This window comes from Astatotilapia calliptera, chromosome 9 (genome assembly GCF_900246225.1).
Source record: "Astatotilapia calliptera chromosome 9, fAstCal1.2, whole genome shotgun sequence".
Lineage (NCBI taxonomy): Eukaryota > Metazoa > Chordata > Actinopteri > Cichliformes > Cichlidae > Astatotilapia > Astatotilapia calliptera.
In genome coordinates this window covers 28,355,213-28,376,540 of record NC_039310.1, presented here as the reverse complement: position 1 = coordinate 28,376,540, position 21,328 = coordinate 28,355,213, and the positions used below count along the sequence as shown (strand labels likewise).

The window sequence follows — 21,328 nt, the reverse complement described above, 5'->3', positions numbered from 1 at the left end:
CTATAAACCTTCTATAGGCTGCTCTACATAGTTTTTCTTTTTTAATGGATTTTTTTTTCAGTGAAACATGGCCACAGCCAATCGCTCTCACTAAGCAATGTAATTGATCAGTAGGGACCAGAGAGAACTGAAATCACCCAGGTGTTTTTTCAAGACTAATGCAATCTAGAAATACATTACTCTGCTGAGTACCACAAAAATGATTTCTTGATGTCCAATTAATAAGCATTAGTGTCTTAATAAATATAAATATATATATAAACTTTTTTTACTGCACATCAGTGACTGACGTAATAGCACCAAGGCAGCCAACAATCGATATCACTCGATTAATGTATACCTAACAACCCAACTACAAATTGCTTATTGTGCAGTACTTCAGGTAAAAGAGAGTGGAGCTATGTGCATACAGTTCTTAAGGAACACCTATAAATTAATTTCCCACTTCCAGCAGGAGCTGGAATGTTTTATACAGTCTGGTGAGAAATTCTAGGCCTCCAACCTTGTAATAAAAAAGTGGAAACATTTAAATAACAACTAAAACAAGATGAGTCTCATTAATGGAAGTAACAGAAGAATTTCCAGATCATGGTAAATGGTAAATGGCCTGTATTTGTATAGTGCTTTACTAGTCCCTAAGGACCCCAAAGCGCTTTACACATTCAGATCATAAACAAATATGAAAAATAACTTGCAGTGATTTTCTTCAAGTCCTTACTCGAACTTACCTTCTGTAATCTGAAGAACTGTGTTTTTTACGAGTGTCTTGTCAGCATTAGTCAGTTCACACGTGTATATTCCATTCTGATCTGAAGATAAGTTCTGTAGTGTGAGCGTGCCAGTCTTTGAAACATCCTTCACGTACTGCTTCCATTTATCTGAAACTGTGTAAGTTCCTCCGGATTTCATCTGTGTCACAATGAGCTGACTGTTGTTGAATCTCCAGATGAGATTGGTTGCAAGAGTATTTGAGTCGGTGCATGGGATTGTAATTTCAGAGTCAGGACAAGTGATAGAAGCTGAAATCATCAAAGCAGGGATGAATATGAAAATAAATTATTTTGATGTCAGATTCTGACACAAAAAGAAAAACTGTGAATGTTATCTCTTGCCATAATACATAGAAAAATCTGCACATTCAGATATTTCACAGCAGTAAGACCAAAGATGTGATGAAGTTTTAAACTAACTACAGATCTTGTTTAGTACTTACTTGGTTTAAACAGAGTTGATGTCTTTGTGTTTTTCCGAGTGCTGATGGTGCAGCTGTAGGTTATATTAGTATCACTGTCTAAGTGTGTCAGAGAACTACTGATGCTGTAAAGTTGCCCATCACGCTGGACGTGTGGATTTGGCACATGAGCCAAAGGTGATGAAGGTTCTGTGGACCAAGTGAGTTTAGGTTCTGGGTAGATTCCCTCTGACATGCAGAAGATCATATTTCCTTCCTGGTTGATGTTTACTTTCTGGACTGGACCTGGGAAGAAAAAAAAAAGACAAATTAAATTAAAAGAAGAAAAAGAATATATTTCCAAGGCAAAAATATCAAATTCAACCTGAATGAATGCAGGACACATGATACTGAGTGAATGACTTGTGATTGTGGTTATTCAATAATAATAATAATAATAATAATAATAATAATAATAATAATAATTGTCTATTACAACGCCAGATATTCATAGTCAATTTCTATATATTAAAGTCACTGCATGTACAGATAATCCCTGTTAGCTAAATGCTCAGTTTGAACAGCTGTTTCTACACTCTTGGCTCTACTCTTGGCTCTGTATGATGTTAGAGATGTTAGAAATACTCTAAAATGTCTGACTGAAGAACACTTGGTCTGTATAATACAGACTAAGCTTTCAGGATGGAGGTGCTAAGTTTGTGGCCTTTTTTGTAGCCAGCAGGTGTCTATGGGAAAGTTTCAAGGTGTGTGTTTTCTGTATTTGTCATACCATCTACAATCACATTGATAATTGACTCCTGGTTTCCACTGGTGACACTGGTGTAACACTTGTATCTCCCCTCATCTTGAAATTCCACTCCTGTCAGTTGAAGTGAAGCATTTCCACTGGAGACTTGGTCTTTAAAGATTGATGTCCTGCCTTTGAAACGCTGGTCCTGGTATCCAAGCTGGTCTTGGTTGTGGTAGAAAGAATGGACCTGAATGTTTCCTATTGTCTGAATCTGAATCCAGTGGATGACTAGTTCAGGACCAGGTTTAAATGTGCACGGTAAGATGCAGTTTTTCCTAAACTCGCAGGAGACTGAATTATCTGTAACACAACAGGTCAAAAGAAATCATGTAATTCAATTTAATTAAAAAAAAAGAAAAAAGAATTGACTTAAGTCTTTTTTTTAGATGTGCTCCCTGACAAACAACATTTGTGACATGTATAGCTGTATTGTTGCATTTTATTTGGTTACATGTGCTTTGTTGCATCAGTGTTGAGGGGCTCATTCTCTAATATAAAACATTATCTTGTTATTTTGATGGAAAGAAAATGAGTTGTCAATTTTTTTTTTAGGCAAATGTCTGCAGCAAATCAGGAATGCTATTTAACAGAGGTTTCTCTTTTACAGTATGCTCAAACACTACCCTTTCCTGTGTAGAGAGATGATAGTATCATATTAGCTTAGGTTTTTATTTATTTTGGGTTGCAAGCCTGCACTGCGGTGGTATTAAAGTTCAACAAGTAATTGTTGAACAAAAAACTCAAATTCAACTTTGTAAACATGTATCTGTATACAGTTTTCTTTTTTTCAGGATTACACTCTTGTGTCTACTTGTGTTTAACAAATGAATGTAATTTTAACACAGTTCAGCAGCACTGCATTTTATGCTTCAATACAGTTGATCAATGTCTGGCCTGTCGTTTACTTTGTCAACGTTAGTATGGCACTCTGAGCAAAAAAAAAAAAAGTCAAGCCTTGCTCTAGAGTGCTTGATATGCTTCAAGGGGTCAGAAAGAAGGAGAAGAAGAAAAGGCAGAAACAAGACGTGGGGCTCAAACACTATCTTTCTTGGAGGATGAAATTTGATTCTTATTCAAGACCACTGTTATATTTTGCTATTAAGCAGTTTGCTTTAAATTTTATTCTTTTTGGTTATGTTTAAGTAAAAGAGAGTTTTAAACACATGTTCCAAAGCTCACTAAGTTTCACTAAGTCAAAATCCTAGCAACTTTTTTAGCTCTTTAAATCTTGGATTTAGGTTATAACACTACTTAAATAGAATCAGTCAAATCTAGTAAAATAAGGATTATTTAAAGAAAAAAAAACACACACACACAAGTTATTCTTATGCATTGTAAAAATTGTAGCTCCAGTGTACAGACATTGTAGTTTCTTCTTCAACCGACCAGAGCACTGAACACATTATATTATCATAGAAATACAGAAAGTAAAGAAAAAAAGCATACAGAGAAGTACACTTGCACAATTTCTACAGTAGCAATATGTATGACACAATCGCCTTGAGGCGACTGTTGTTGTGATTTGGCACTATATAAATAAAAATGAATTGAATTGAAAATTAAATTGAACATGTCACACATCCCCAAAAGTTGATTCTGTTCATCTGGACGTAGCGCAGTGGTTGTTGATCAATTGTCATGAGAATTTGCACTAATGATTAAGGAACTGACCTCCCAGCCCATTGTTCATTCAGTGGTGCTAGTTTCAGTCATTGTGCAAATGTAATATTTATAAAGTTGGGAAAACCTGCAGTCAGCTGAGACTGAAGAAGTCAATTAGATGAGTGATGAAACATTTCTCCCACTGAAAACGCTACATTCAGATGAACGGAATCAACTTTTGGGGATTTACTTACCTGTATGATTGAGCATGCATCAAGACACATGCCACGCAGCTGTCAAGAGAGAGGTAATTACTGATCAAATAACAGCTTAGAGAGAATTCATGCTTCTGTATTGAATCTACACAGCACAGTAGGTACATCAACCTGTCTAAAACCATAAAACATAACATACACTGAAGCCTGTGCCATGCTTCTATGGAAGTTTGTGTAATGGTCATGGGGGCGACCGTGGTTCAGGGGGTTGGGAAGCTCATCTGTAACCTGCACTCTCTGTCCTGGTCATTGTGTCCTTGGGCAAGACACTTCACCTACCGCCTACTGGTGTTGGCCAGAGGGGCCGATGGCGCAATATGGCAGCCTCGCTTCTGTCAGTCTGCCCCAGGGCAGCTGTGGCTACAACTGTAGCTGCCTCCACCAGTGTGTGAATGTGAGAGTGAATAGTGGAATTGTAAAGCATTTTGGGTGCCTAGAAAAGTGCTATATAAATGCAATCAATTATTATTATTATTATTAACTACTTAAAAGATCAGTCGCAATAATTGCCGTATTGTGGCTGATCTTTTAAGTACTGTTGATAATATAAAACACCAGGCAAAAGCATGAATGCTAAGGCTTAGAAAGATTCCCCACAAGTCTAAATCAGCTATTAGGGGTGATCTGTTTCCATGTAGCTGAGCAATGTTCTATTTTTAGAGTTGGTAAAAGCTGACAGTAAGTGAGGAGACAGAAACGTAGTTTAGCTTTAACACTAAACTTGAAAGAAGATTGTGTTTAAATTATATCTTTCTTTGATCCATCGTCAAAATAAACAGTAAATAACCACTAGAAGTGAGTAGAGTGTTAAAATTGATAAATATAGGTAAGTAATTTACCTATATTACCTATATAAGAAACTTAGGTCCAGGCGGTAAAACAGAAATGTAAAAACGTTATTTATGTGTTGTGTTTAGTTTTGTTATTTGAAACTGAAAGAATTCATTGTGCTAAATGAGCCAGCTTGGTAAGATTCCAGAGTTAGTCATGTGCACTTCGCACTGAACTAAAGTCCACTTGTAAGAATGAAGGTATGCGCTGGTAATAAGCAATCTGTTTTTGCCATTATAGTAAAAGTTAGTATACATTGTTTTTTCAAATAAACAATTAGCTTCTCAGTACTCAGCTGGCCTATTTTAGAACGTGTTATTCTTCTGTCAATCTGTGTAATCACATAGAAAGAAAGGAAGGGAATATTTAAACATATTTTCTTCCTGCTCTTTCAGGCTTCTTTCTTCCAGATGAATGGTTGCTTGATTTCCTAACACCCTGAAAACCTAACAGCACTTCATATATTTATTTATATATAGAAAAAGGTTCAACCACATAAACTAAAGAAATAAACTAAAAACCAGAAACCTTGGTACATAACAAACACTACATGTCCTTGGAGTAAGTGTGAAAACAAGGATAAATTAGTGAATTAGTTTTCTGATATTCCTGCTTTTTGTGGCTATTTTTTTAACATGCCAACATAACAGACTAATATTAACAGATCTGAAGTCAATGTTTAGACTGGAAAAGGTTAGAAAACTCTAGAATCCTCACTTACCCCCTCTGGCAATGTTCCATACAAAGTTCAGATGAAAGACCACCAAAACTACAAGAAATCTGAAGACAGTCATTCTTTGAAGCTTGATTTCAGCACGCTACTGGGAACTGGAGAGAAATTCTGGAGCAGTCACTGGTGTCAAGCCAGCCTACAATACCTATTATGGCAAGGTCGAAACTTGATTTCAAAATAAAGGTCTTAAACTTGATTTCAAAATAAAAGCTCGTTCAAATTCCTCTACTCTTTCTATGAGTTATTAAACGGAAAATTCACTCTATATAATCATTTCACTCTCGATCAACAGTATAGGCCATCACAGTGTTATCATGCAAATATAGGGTGACCGGCCGTCCTCTTTTCCCACTTGTCCGCTTTTCACGTTCCGTCCGGGGCGTCCGGGGGGATTTTCGAGATTGTTAAAAAAATGTCCTGGTTTTCATATAGTCCGACAGAAAGCCTAATGATGTTTAAAAGAGCCCAAAGTGTAAGTGCATCTTTTCAGACGAACTGCAAAATAAATTTCCCTCGTACCGACCCAGTACTGGTAATTTTTCTTATGCAGATGAGGCATTATTTCTGTACTGTTATTTAATTCCATAGGCTTTTAAGTTATTATTTTTTTGCACTTGTAGACTTGTAAAAGCCTATTTGACATGTTTTTATTTCAGAATTTATTAACTGCACAGAGAAGGCATTGTTTATATATGTTAAAAATGTTTATTTAAGCAAGTTCTTCATGACTGAGCCAAGTGTCCTCTTTTTTGGGAATCAAAATATGGTCACCCTATGATAATATCAAGTCAGTCAGGTTTTACCTTCCAAAATAAAAGTCATTTAAAACTACCCATATATGACCTACTCCTTCAATGTCTCTGGAATGCTAATAAAAGGAAAATCGCTGTGACCCATGTGTGACCCATCACACCCCTCACACAGACCTTTTTCCCTCCTTCCATCCGGCAGACGCTATCGCAGCATTGGGGCCCGATCCTCCAGACTGCGGGATGACTTTTTCCCCCAAGTCATCAGACTCCTGAACTCACTACCAGCTTGAGACACTTGTTATTAGTGTCTCATCAACATTAATGAGTTCACACGTGTATATTCCTTTCTTATCTGTAGATAAGTTCTGCAGTGTGAGGCTTCCTGTCTCTGAAACACTCTTCACATACGGCCTCCACTCCTCTGAAACCGTGTAAGATCCCCCGACTTCACTCTCAGTCACGATGATCTGACTGTTGTCGAATCTCCAGATGAAATGAGTTCCAGGACTTTTTGAGGCAGAGCACTGGATTGCTGTTTCAGACTCAGAACCAGTGACATTAGCTGAAATGATATCAAAGAAAAGTACATGTGACATAAAAAAAAATGATTCCAGTTTCTAAAAATATCTGATCATTAACTGTGATTCTAATAAATGAGTCCAAAAAATAAGACAAATACACAAACAAGTTTGTACAATTACTGCGACTCTTCCTTAGTTACTCACTGAGTTTAAATAAAGTTGCTGTTCTTCTGCTTTTTCTTGTGCTGACAGTGCAGATATAATTTAAACCAGCATCAATTTCTGAGCGTGTCAGAGAACTACTGATGCTGTAAAGTTGTCCGTTCTGCTGGACACGGGGTTTTGGCTCAGTGGAGGAAGAAGATTCAGGATCTGTAAACCAGGTGAGCGTAGGTTCAGGGGAGATCCCCTCTGACCTGCAGATGATGCTTTCTCCTGACTGCTCAATGTAAACTTTTTGGACTGGAACTGAAAAAAAACAGAGAAAAGTTTTAGCTCAGTGGGTTTGCAGGTGACCACATGCTGTACGGCCAGAGAGCAGTGGCCCGGGTTGGGCTGACCTGTGGCCCTTTGCTGCATGTTTTCCCTTCTCTCTTCCTGCTTTCCTGTCCATCCTCATCCTCACTGTCACTATCTAACAACAGCAAAGTGTAAAAAAAAACATAATAATATTTAAAAAAGAGAACCTCAGTGAATACAACGAGCATGAGGACACACTCTGTTGAGCAACTGAGTTCAAAGTGGATCTATTATGCTTGACTGTCACATTGGTGAATATTTAATTTGGCCAACATAAATGCAACATGTTTTTCTCTTTGTTCTGTTTTGTTTTAGTCAACGTTGAAGATGGGGAGCAAACATGATTATAACATGAGAGTGGGTTAAAACTTAAGATCTCAGATATTTGCAGGTGTCCCTTTGCTGTGTCTTTTGCTTCAGTTTCTCATACACTAAAACTGTCTGAGGTGTCTGTATCTATATTTGCAGCAGTGTAGGAATGCTGTATCAACTATGGTCTGGAAATGTAATCTTATCAGCTAAATGTTTCTGTCCACTAGCAGACAGAGCAACACAATATTCCAAAAACTAAATCCAGTAAAGAAAACAAGCAACATGCCCTGAAAGTATTTTTCAAGTTAGCTGCAGTTTTTGTTTTGTGTTTTTTTTTAGGTCTATTAGTTTTTGTAAAAATCATGTTCACTGAGGTTCACAGATTTTCTTTTCTAGTAAAAGATTAACAGCTTGGACGGGAAAGCAGTTTAAAAGCATGTGAAGAATGAAGCACTTCCAGTTTGAGGAGCAGGTGGCGTTAGCCGTGTGGCTTCTGTGAAATACCTAAAATGTCTGCCTAACAAAACAACCAGCTTAACAAATCTTATAAACATACATTTGCATAATGACTGAAACCATCCCACTGAAGGAACAATGGGCTGGGAGGTCAGTTCCTTATTCCTAATTGTGCAAATTCTCATGACCACTGATCAACAACCACTGATCAATGTCCATGAGTACCATTCACAGAGAGCTGGCGAATGGCTGCAATCACAGCATTGTAAGATGGCGAAAGATGTACCCTTAGGCCCCCTCCCTGTCCAGGATGTACACATCCTCATCCTTGAAAGAGTGTCCACTGGCCTGTAGGTGTGAATAGACAACAGAGTCCTGGCCTGACAAGGTAGCTCTTCTGTGTTGTGCCATCTGCTTCGCCAGAGGTTGTTTTATTTTCACCCAGGTGTAACACCTGGGTGGTACACCTGCTGCATTTCATGGACCACATTAACTCGGTGGACCGACACATCAAATTCACCAGGGAGGATACTCACCAGTGTATCCCACTGAAAACGCTACGTCCAGATGGATCTTTCGGAGATTTACTTACCTGGTTAAGCATGCATCAAAACATTGCTGACTTCATAAGCGCTTTAATTTCTCTAAATACCAACATGATTATTAGTAGTATAGTCATGTTAGCTTTATTTCGTTTAGTTTCTGTGTATTTTTCATACCGTCCACAGTCAGGCGGATGAACAACTCTTGGTTTCCTCTGGTGGTGCTGGTGTATCACCTGTATCTGCCCTCATCCTGAAAACTCACATTTTTCAGCAGTAGTGAGGCATTTCCACTGGCGATCTGGTCCTTAAAGATTGACGTCCTGGTAGCGCTGGTCCTGTCTGAAGATCTGAAGACTGCTGTTCACAAACACTGTCCATTTAATCTGACTGAGCTGGAGCTGTTTTGCAAAGAAGAATGAGCAAAGATTTCAGTCTCTAGATGTGCAAAGCTGGTAGAGACAGACCCTAAAAGACTGGCAGCTGTAATTGCAGCAAAAGGTGGTTCTACAAAGTATTGATTCAGGGGGCTGAATAATTGCGCACACCCCACTTTGCAGTTATTTATTTGTAACAAATGTTTGGAATCATGTATGATTTTCATTCCACTTCTCACGTGTTCACCACTTTGTGTTGGTCTTTCACGTGGAATTCCAATAAAATTGATTCATGTTTGTGGCTGAAATGTGACAAAATGTGGGAAAGTTCAAGGAGGCCAAATACTTTTGCAAGCCACTGTATACCAGTTTGTTGAAAAACCTGGTTATAAACACAATTGTGAATCTGAACTTGCAATTTTTTTTTAATTAATTTGTAATTTGAGGGATTTTTTTCATCCTCTGTATTTTGGTCCTCTCACAAATACATCGTGGATTTATTATCCTTTATGATCTCAGATAAGTTCTGATATTATTAGAAATTATTAGAGGTTCAGAAAGGGTTTTAGAGGTTTAGGATCTCAGCTCTGATGTGAGTGTTTGTGGGGATGTATTACGTACGTTGTATTACGTTGTACGGGAGTATAAAGGTCAAGTTGCATAATATAGGCTAAAGGATTAAAAGTCACAAAGCTTTGTTGTAAAACATTAACTGGCTTAAGGTTCAGTTCAAGTGAAAAAGATACAATTTGCCTTTCAGCTGCATTCTAGAAAAAAGAATGATACCAATGTCAGGACTTGAAAAAAAAATGTCCAGCCCAAACTTATGAGAAACATGATTTTCATCTGAGAGCTTGAAAAAAGGCAACTGAACTTTGTCACATGATAGGGTGAGGTACAGTAGATCGTACAATAATAGATACAGAGAAAAACCCAACAATTATATGACCCCCTATGAGCAAGCACTTTGGCGACAGTGGGAAGGAAAAACTCCCGGCAGAACCAGGGTCAGGGAGGGGCTGGGCCATCTGCTGCGACCAGTTGGGGTGGCGAAGACAGGACAAAAGACATGCTTTGGAGGAGAGACAGAGATTACTAACAAGTATGATTCAGTGCAGAGAGGTCTACTAACACAGTGAGTGAGAAAGGTGACTAAAGAAGAAATAATCAATGCATCATGGGAATAACCCAGCAGCCTGCACCTATTGCAGCATAACTAACGGAGGATTCAGGGTCACCTGGTCCAGCCCTAACTATATGCTTTAGCAAAAAGGAAAGTTTGAAGCCTAATCTTAAAAGTAGAGATAGAGTCTATTTTTCGAATCCAAATGGGAAGCTGGTTCCACAGAAGAGGAGCCTGAAAACTGAAGGCTCTGCCTCCCATTCTACTTTTAAATACTCTAGGAACAACAAGTAGGCCTGCAGAGTGAGAGCGAAGTGCTCTAATAGGTTGATATGGTACCTTTTGAATGTCTTAGTTCCAAAGGTGAACACTAGCATGCTCAAATAATAACAGGGATGGATATTATACTGACATTATGGATCACAATTTAGTGGAGAAACATTCTGTTGTTAAACAAAAAAAACTCCAAGTGGAGACAATAAATTAATCAGTTAAGTGAGAAGTAGGATGATGTACAGACATGCATTTGTTGCGCTGTCTTTCTGCCCACTACAGCACATTGTTTGCATGGTCAAAAAACAGTTGTGATGGTAAAACTAATTTTTGAGAAACTTAAACCTACCCTCTAGCTCCAGCGTAAAAAAGAGAACACCAAATGTCTGCACTCAGTAAGTTCAGTGGTCAGTCTTTTTATTACCATTAATTGATTGTGACCTATTTGAAAAGAGGTGTAGTTTTATTCATTAGGATGATTCTGAGCATGTATTTAAGTATGCCAATTAGTACATGACTGGCATCAGGTTAGGGTTAAACAATGATCTCTCCAAAATGTTCTCTCCACACATCTCCAACTGTGCAGGGTTAAAATATAAATTTTGAATAAGTGACAAACAAGGGGAACATATACATACATATAGAATCCAACCTCGAAAAAAGGGAACATCCTTAACTATTTTAAAACATCATAAGATCATCAGGTTTGTTTCCACGCCCTACCCAACTTGCAAAAGACCCTTTCTTAAATACCCTTTCCCAGTTTCACCACCTATGAAGAACTGTGACAGTCTAACACATCATTTTGTCATAGTATTTAGTCAGGGCCAGCCAATGGCATGAACAGTCTATGTGTTTTTTGGGTGGGGTTTTAGGGCTCAACTACTAAAGGCTGACCACATGACTGTCTGCGTTGCTTGCTCCACACACTGTAGTTTTAGTACTTTTATATATAAATGAAGATCCATTATATTAAAACCCTTGTCTGATGAGTGGACATAACACTGAATAAGCACAGTATATATTTCTGTGTAATTTGAATAAGGAGATTTTAAATCCTGAGATTCTCCCAACTTTGCAGTATTTCTGCGGTTTGGGATGCTAACTTTTGGTTTGCCCCAGCATTTGTTGGGCAAAATTGGAAGAGCTGCTATCACAATGTTACATCTCAATATGGAATCTGATTGCCCTAACATTGCACAAATGGGTCCTAAAAGAATATTTAGGAGTGGCGCTCAAGGGCAGAAAAAAAAACAAACAAGAAAATTAGAGCTAGAAAAAAATAAGACAGGAAAAAGATACATATTATTTATTGACTCTGAGTGAAGTTGACAGTTCAAAGGTTGTGTTTGAACATATTTAACAGCTGAGATCCACAGTTAAATTCTTCTAGGTTAGAAGAAGAATTTAACTTGTCACGGTTTGCAAGGCAAGGACCCAAGATGCAGGCAATGCTGATGTTAGTGAGCTTTATTGAGGAGAATGACATAGAACAAAAGGCGAGTGTGGCGAGAACAGAACTGACAAAACCTAAACTGGGAAAACTAAGAATAAACAAACCTGAAACCCTGAGACACAAATAAAGCCACAGGGCGAAGTAGACCGCTGCTGGGGAACCACACAGACAAACCAGCCACTCACACCAGAAAACACAGGGCTTAAATACACACAGGGCAATCAGGAAATGGGAGACAGGAGGGAGACACAGCTGGGGGAAATCAGAGCTGATGAGACTGAGGGAAGTGAAACAGAATACAATAACCTGAGACACTGACCTTCAAAATAAAAATGGAAAAAAGAACCATGCCACTTAAATACCCTTAAATTCTTCTAGGTTAGCAGAAGAACTTAACTTCTAGGTTTTGACCATTTCGAGCGAGTGTCCTTTTCATTACTTAACGAAGTAGTCAGTAAGGCAAGGCAAGTTTATTTATATAGCACAATTCAACAACAAGGTGATTCAAAGTGCTTTACAGAGACATTAAAAAACAAGGAGTTATGTTTGACTGTACTGTACTTTGGTGAACAGATGTTGTTTAAAAAGTGCTGTATAAATAAATGTGAACTTGAACTTAACTAGATATAACATCCTAGCAATGTTCATTTGCATCTATATTTAAAAAAAACTGCAATTGTTGTGTGTTAATGTATAGACCAGAAAAAATTAATGTACCTATGTAATTACTTCCTGCCTATATTTAAAAATAATAATCTAATGTATAAACTTTTCAGAGGCAAGTTTTTGGAACTTCTTCTGATGTAAAAGGCACATCTACTTTTTCTGGCATGACTACTGCTGAGGAAACATCGTCTGAAACTTCAGACTCATGTACTCCCTCCTCAAACATAACTGAGAACTTTACTGAGGCACCACAGGCTTCTACATGTGTTCATCTTCATTTATTTATGAGAAGTGTGAGTGATTTAATGTTTGTGCTGGATGTTTTTGGGGGGGCTATATGTAAAATCTCATTTAGGGCCACCAAAATCCTAGGTCCAGCCCTGTATTCACCACTGGCTTGGTCTGAGAATAATGGCCTGGTCACTTCAGCATTTGCAAATTCAGTTAATTTTTAGTTGGCTTGATTATGAAGGTTAAGTAATTTGTTGGACTGTTTCAGGCTTAAGTTGAGATGAAACTGCTTAGTTTGATTTCAGTTGACAGAGCTCTTGTGAGAATGAAGGAACATGTTTTAACGTATTTGCTCTATTGCCCCAGTTACATTTCTTCCCTCTGTTAGAGTATACACTACTACTACAAAACACAATAGTTAATACAGTATCTCTTTAATTAATTTTCTTTCTCATTAACTTTTATATCCAGGAGAAAGTGTCCAGAGCTGTGAAGAGACAGGCCAGGAGCTATTTTTTACTTGCTGATAGGTTGTCTGCCAGGGGGAACGTGGCTAGGTCGCAAGCTACTATTAATACATGCGTAAGATGAGACCAGGCTTTAGAGGTGCATACAGCAGTCACTTGTTTGTTTTTGTGAGCAGTGTTCAGCCCTGCAAACTTTGACTCAATAATTCCTGACTGTCCCCCAGGGCTAGGCCTCATTTGGGTACAGGACTAAGATGTGTTAAAATCTTCCAATTCTTTGATCTTTGGGCTGAAGGAAGAACAACACTCTGTGTATAAATGCTCAATTATCAATCCCTTTATTCCATACAATTCTCATTATTCCATAAAACACTTTTGAGCATTAACCATCTGGAGGGGAGATGTGGACAGGAGGGTGTCCACCAAATCTCGAAGTGTCTGACCGTTTCTCACATTCTTATAGCTTTAGCCCCCCTTCCACAGTCACAAAACCTAAACATCCAGATTCTTTCTATCTCAGTGAGCCTAAGTTATGACCTTGGCTTCCTGTGCAGTATGTTCTGTTCCTTCCTAATCAGACAAACAAGGCCATGATTCTCTGAGAACAGTATTTCTTATGAATCAGCAGTATAATGCAATACAAATAAATGTAATAGTTATCATCTTCTTCTAAGTCAGGAGAATAATGCAAACTAAAACTACATAAAGATTTCACAATCTTTCATTAGAGGTATAATGTGGCATAAGATAATATAATAATCGCACAGATGTTTCAATATATTTCAGAGCCTGACTTTTTCTAGAGAAAAAATAGGTTTCTGAATTCCTTAAAAAACAATTTCCTGTGGATTTGGTTGTTTATTTGTTTCTAGGATTGAGAAGAAGGCATTTTTGGGCATCTTTACAAACAAATGTTTCTGTAAGAACACTTTGAGTAACTGCAGATATAACTGCGAGATCTAAATATACCAGCTCCCCAGGAAGATGCTACAACATATCTGTTTATGAGAGATGATGCATGCAGACTGCTGTACTGCCACTATTATCCACTCTTTCTTAGAGGTTCTCTTCAGTGTGTAGCAGTGTGTGTGTTTGTTGTGTTAGTATTTCATTAGTGACTGGTCTCCAGTTAGCTTGTAGCTGGTCTGAGGGTCTGATTGTGTGTTGGTGCTGCCAGTCAGACGGCTGTTCTCATTCAGGTTACTGTCACCTGCAGCTCCATGTGGAACAAGAGAAATGCATTCTGGGTAAGAGGATTAGATATTATAGAGTAGGCAGCTTGGTCTGCAATTTAATTGGTTCACTTGGTCACACATGAGTTACCTAAATCGGCATATTTTCTTTCATAAGGAGAACTGGATGAGAAGGTGGGCAGTGTTTAAATCTGTAAGTAATTAAGCCATTTCAAGCAGCTATTGGATTTCTTAAGACTTAAAACTGAAAATGCCAATTAAACAACAATGTGTGATGTGACAATTAGATTATACTGCTGTTGAACTTGCTGTAACCTTGTTTGGTGGTTGATTATTCAACTTTGCCTAATATTGCAGTTGTTTGAAATATATCACACTCCCTGTTAGTATAAATAACATTTCACTGTCACTTTTGAGTTGTAACCAGTTATGCAGTTTTTGGGCAACAATAAAGAGCTTAGTGTTTGAAGCTATTCTCTGGCTCCACCTAGTGTCTGGTTTTGTAAGTATATATGAGATTTTCTTTGACTGCATGCAGCTCAGGAACTGTTTCGTACTGCATAGAGAGAGAGGGAGAGAGAGGTGTGTGTCTGAAACAATAAATAAATCAGCAATGACTTCAGAAGCTGAAGTTGTCTGTCTTTTTTTTTTTTTTTTTTTTTTTGACGTCCTGCATTGTGAGTGAACCTTGTGGAAAAAAAAACAGCCATAACTCAAAACCACTTAGTACAGCAATAGACTTGACTTGATCTATAAATTTATTGTGGTTTGATGGTATTTGAATTTCTTTTCCTTGTCCAGGTCTGGTATGGGGAGCAGAGTAGTCCAGGATGTCTTCTCTTCTGGCTCATTTAGGGAGACATCAATTCTAATCAAGCTGACAGAGAGAGATAATCCTTTCAGTGTGTCTTCAGTCTGGCTCCTCCCATCACAACATGTGGGAAACACATCAGCCAAGAGGTGTCCAGGAGGCATTCTATAGATCCCTGAATCACCTCGACTGAGTCTCGCTGAAGGAGTAGCAACTCTACTGCATTTCCCTCCTTAATCACTAATCTCCTCACCTTATCTCTAAGGGAGCCACCTTTGGAAGATGCTCATTTCATTGCTAATATATATATTATCTCAGTCTTTTGAGATACCAGATCTTAAGACTGTAGGATAATGTAACTTATGTAGTTTGACTGGCAATTCAACAGCTTCAGTTCTGTGCTCAGCTCTGTTCTCCATAACAGATCAGCACATTGTCCATGTTGCTGGTAATCTGATGCAGTACCAATCTGTCTGCACTCTACTCTCCTACCACTTGGGAACAATACCTTGAGATATTTAAACTCCTCCACTTGTGGTAGCAATTCATCCTCAACTCCACTTGGCCTGCTGGTGGAGTTGGTGGAGCCCTATTGAGCTTCCTTAACCTGTGTATATCATCTGGTTCTGGGAATACCACCATGACATCCACAGCTCCATGCATGCATCCTCACTATGAAATATGGCACACCAGGCCCGTTCAGCGTCTTCCTGTGACACCCGATCCAGCTAACTACCAGTTGGTGGTCGATTTAAAGTTCAGCCTCTCTCTTTACTCACATGCTCAGACCATACAGGCACAGGCAATTGTTGATAAAACTGATCAATGACCTGGTTGTTTTTAGCCCCAGTATCAGGTGCCTCTCTCCTGGAGCTGGACTCTGTTCCCTTCCAGTCCAATGTGTGTTGAGCCAAGACCTAATCTAATGATCTGATTAGTATCGCTCAACCTTGCATACCAGTTCAGGTTCCTTCCCCACCACAGAAGTGGCACTCAGTTTACCATAAGCCTGTTTTGCAAGCTGGGCACCAAACTGTCAGGGGCTCCAGTCAGTACACAAGATAGTGAACCCTGCTCTGGGTGGTGGACCAACAGGAGCCATGTAGGGCAGGGTAAACTGATCCAGAGATCTTCTTGCCAGCTGGTGACTAACACTTCATTAGCAGGAGAGAGTGTAGGTTCATTGCATTATCAATGAGCTTCAGCCTACCCATAACACCTGGTTTCAAATCAACATGGTAATGATAGCCTGTCACAGTCTCTGCTTGTAATGATGTAGTTTTTTTGCTTTCTTTTTGTAAAGGCAAACTGCCTGCAATTAGAAGTGAAACAGAAATCAGCCTCGAAACAGTAAAAAGAACAAACAACTGAAAATTGATGGATAAGGAGATACTCTTCCAAAGTAATCTCTTAAAAGCATTTTATTTTCCAGACTTTCAGGTTATATTAGTGATGTGACGTTCTGTATCGAGGCTTCGAAGCGTGTGTCGAGTAATGGAGGGGGCGTTTCCGCGAAGCGCGTATCGAGGCTTGCTTCATTTATGGGAGGAGCTGAAAATGATGACGTCCGAAGCCTCGCTGCCCGGCTGTACCACGTGACTGGTTCAGGAAGCGGTTCGAACTTTGCCGCAAATAATCATTTTCCATACTGCCAGCATAAATATACACAGTACACTGCCATCACTACACTATAGGTGTTTTACACACTCCTTTTGTTGTTGACATTTACAGGCTGTGTGCAAAATGCCACACTCTTCAAATTCATGCCAACTAATATTTTTACGTCCAGTAGGTGTCCTGCTAGAGCAAATGAAGCTTCAAGAAGCTTCGCGTTGGGGTGAACCAATTGGATGAAAAGCTTCAGTGCTTCATGAGGCTTCATCTGCCCATCACTAGGTTATATTGCTATGCAATTGTTTTATTATGCAAACAGAATTGTGATGGCCAAACCCATGCCCACACTCTAAAGTCGGTAACTTTTGTATTTTCATTCTTCATTTTGAACATAGTAATACATTTTAGTTGCCAATAACTTCATTGATTGGTTTGGATACATTTGTTCTATTTGTAAGTGTGGCGAGACGAGGATGGGGTATAAAGTAAATACTCTTTGCAGTTTTAAAAAGACAACGCCACCCTGGGAATTTCACCCAGAGAATACTGAAAGTAACACTAAATCACCAGAAAGGCACTTAGGTTCGCTATACTCAATCCAGAGACGAGGTTCAATGATCAACAAATTCACAATTTATTGGTAATTATTTAAAACACCGAATAAAAACATGATCATAAATATTCAAGTACAAATATGCTTAAAAAGGTATTCAGAGCTGAGGCTTACCAGTGGAGGGGCAGGGATGCCACACACAACTAAAGAAAGAAGACACACCAAAACACAAGTGCAACACACTATCACACACTCACACTAATAAACTAAACAAGGCAGGTGTGTACACTCAAGGGATCCCACCACCAAGGCACCCTAGTCTCCTCCACGTCGGCACTCCGCATCTGAATAAAAGAAACAAAGAAAATGTTTAATATATTACAACAAACTAATGTGTAGCACCGGGGGATAACCCAACTGCAGGACCACACTGGTGATCTACAGCTAGAAAAAGGGCCTCCCACCAGTGGTGTAACAGAGAATCCAAACTACAAATCAAAAAGCAATAAAACAACATACAATCTGAATAAAACTCTAAAATCTGGAGCAAACGGAATCGCCGTACTGCTCCAACTTGCCGTCACACGACGATAAGTTAACAGTCAATCAATATGCATGCCAGCTGACTCCGATAACCGGCATGCATATGGCCGTTGTCCACGCCGACGTCCACTGTAAAAGCTGACAGCAGCAGGGAAAGAATTCTCACAACGGGAACAGACGGTAAAAGCACAGCAAGGCAAAACAGCAGCACTTCAGTTCACGTAGCTTGGCGCAAAACTAAGGCCCACTCTTCCTGCGAAACATAATAAATAATTACTATAAAAGAACAATAGAAGGCAGAGAGCGTAACAAAAGTTGATTACGTACCAAGTAAGCCGGGTCATAGAATGTAAGCAGAATAGCTCAGAGGAGGCTTCTATAGCTACGACCAGCCGCGATGGAGACTTTAGAGGAGTAACCCACAAACGATCTCTACCACACCGAGGAAGTCAGGTGACCAAAAAGGAGATCACAGGCAAGCGATGCAGAGACACTCAAATGGCCACTATTTATACCAGCGCCCCCTAATGGGCCAGGCTGAAAGTGGGTTGGACCGAGGGATAACATTCATCCTGCCACATTCTACCCCTCCTTCTTGCATCGTCGCCCCGACGATGAATTACAAAAACACCCAGATTAGTCCCAAGGCCTAAAAAATGCAGAGACAGCATGTACCCTAGGCTCAGAAATAGAGTTAGCAGCCCCTTGTGCCACCTCCCCTGTTGGTCTTGGGAGATGATGGATGTTTGAATGCTGGCCAGCTGTGGACCGGGTTGTTTTTCGCACCACCACATTTCTTGTATCAGAACTCGTAGAGGGAGCAGGAAGAGAGCTAGATGGAACTGGTGCTACACTCGGAGTAACTGTACAAGTGGCTGGAACATCGGAAGTTCGGTCTTCTGGTGGAAGCAACAACTCAGGGCTACTTGGAATGACTGCCACTGGGCTGTAAGATGGTGAAACATTTACTTGAGGAGCTCCTATGCTCAGGAATAACAGGTCACTGTCACGTGATGAGTCATGTCCTGGTTCTGGGGAGGATATTTCTGGGCCATGTGAGCTACTGCTTGGAGCAGGCCCTTCTGATGGTGTAGCTGCCGTTACCACAGCCTTCAACAAGGTACGATGAACATGCTTCACACTGCTGGGATCATCTGCAGGTGCAATGGTATATACTGCCCCACCTCCTTTAGGTGCCTTCAGGATTCTATATACCACGGGTTTCCATCGATCTTGGATTTTACATCTCCCTCTTCCACTCAGATCGCGCAGGAACACCAACTGGCCATTGTTCAATGGTGCCTCTTTCACCTTTTTATCATGGTGCCTCTTTCTGCGGTCGGCAGCCAATTGCAATCGTTCCTTGGCTCCTTCATGTACAACCTGTAGCCGGGCTTGATGCTCCTGAATCCACTCGTGCACATCTCCACTGATGGGGTCCGGTACTCTGCCCAACAGAAAGTCCACTGGCAACCTGGGTTCTTGCCCAAACATCAATAAGAATGGGGTTTCCCCAGTAGCCTGATGGGGAGTGGTATTATAACAGTAGAGTAACTGGGGCAAACATACATTCCAGTCTCTTTTTCTGGATACTGGCAGGGTCCGCAACAAATTGTGCAAAGTCCTATTAAAACGTTCACACTGACCATTTCCAGCCGGATGATAAGGAGTAGTGTGGGACTTCTCGATACCATAAAACCTGCAGAGCTGCTGGATCAGGGAGCTTTCAAAGTTACGACCCTGATCGGAATGGATACGCGCTGGTACACCAAACTTCGAAAACCACTCAGTCACGAGAACCTGGGCCACTGTAGCAGCACATTGGTCACGAGTGGGGACAGCCAATGTATACTTGCTGAAAACATCAGTCATCACCAAAACGTTCTCCAGCCCATTCCGGGAAGGTTCGAGCAAGGTGTAATCAATGGCCAAGATTTCATTTGGTCGAGAAGCCAACAAATGTCCCATGAAACTTTGAGCTGCTGGTTGGGTGTCTTTTGCAACTTGGCAACGTTCGCATCTCTGACACCAACGAGCTACCTCAGCAGACATACCTGGCCAATAGCACCGTGAGCGGAGAAGCGCTAGGGTCCTTTCCACACCTTGATGGCCGTGCTCCTGATGAACATGAGTCAACACCTGCTCAATTAGTGCACTAGGCAGCAAAAGCTGAAGTACCACCTCGGCACCGTCAGGGCGATGAACCTGACGATACAGAACTCCTTCCCTTTCGATCAGACGATCCCATTGTCGTAGCAGCACCAGAGCAAGTGGAGCAAGCTGCTGCCGCTCCTCAAAGCTGGGTCGCTGCTTCCGTCTCCAGAACACCAAGATCTCCTTTATCACTGAGTCGACCTGTTGGAGGGTATGAAGATCAGGAGTAGTGAGATGGGGCAAAACTGTAATGGCAGCTTGTGATACCTCAGCTGGTCCCAGCCGCAAGGCTTGTTGAAGAGGTCCAGGCAAGGCTGTACCAGGAACCATGGCTTTAATCTCCTGAGGATCAGGTGGATGCTGGCGAGATAAAGCGTCTGCATTCTTATTACTCCTTCCTGACCTGTACTTTAAGTCAAAGTCAAACGAAGCGAGCTGAGCTGCCCAGCGCTGTTCAGTAGCCCCAAGTTTAGCAGAAGACAAGTGACTAAGAGGATTGTTGTCGGTGTAAACAATACACTTGTGGCCCAACAAGTACTCTCTAAATTTCTCAGTCATGGCCCACTTAAGTGCCAAAAACTCCAGCTTCATTGAGCTATAATTTAGCATATTGCGCTCAGGGGGCCTCAAACCCCGACTGGCATAGGCTATTGGCCTCACTTTACCTCCCTGCTCCTGGGAAAGCACTGCCCCTAGGCCGGCATGGCTGGCATCCACTTCTAAAATAAAAGGCAAAGAGAAATCTGCATAAGCGAGCACTGGTGCTGTTGTCAGTTTAGTCTTTAATGCCTCAAAACTTTGAGCACACTCTGCAGTCCAGTTCTCCACGACACCATGCTCTGACCTCTTCTTTGATTTTCTGCCTCCCCACTCTGCCACCAGTCTATGCAGAGGTGCCGCCAACTTGGCAAAACCCTCCACAAAACGGCGATAATAGCTGGCAAACCCAAGGAAGGAGCGTAGTTCCAAAACAGTCTTAGGAGGCTGCCAGTTAGCCACCACTTCCACCTTGCTAGGGTCCGTAGAGACACCTTGATCGGAGATGACATGGCCTAGGTAGCGAACCTCCCGCTGGAAAAAGGCACATTTGGCAAGCTTGGCTTTTAAACCTTCCTGCTGAAGCCGACCTAGCACCACATCCAGCCGCTCAAGATGTTGCTGTACTGTTGATGAAAAGATTACAATGTCATCAAGATAGAGAAGCAGAGACTGGCACTGTTGATCACCGAAAAGGCGTTGCATTAGTCTCTGGAAGGTGCTAGGGGCATTACAGAGCCCAAATGGCATTCGGTTCCACTCAAATAGGCCGAAAGGAGTACAGAAGGCAGTCTTGGGCCTATCC

The 21,328-nt window shown here is 40.5% G+C and overlaps 1 long non-coding RNA gene across 1 annotated transcript; it reads right to left on the bottom strand.

Annotated features, from left to right (window-relative positions):
• Nucleotides 1-6,208: 6,208 nt before the first annotated feature.
• Nucleotides 6,209-8,887, bottom strand: LOC113029443 (uncharacterized). Its single transcript, XR_003273420.1, has 3 exons — nt 8,703-8,887; nt 6,901-7,164; nt 6,209-6,737 (listed from the first exon to the last, which is right to left on the bottom strand). It is a non-coding gene; the product is annotated as an uncharacterized LOC113029443 (long non-coding RNA).
• Nucleotides 8,888-21,328: the final 12,441 nt, after the last annotated feature.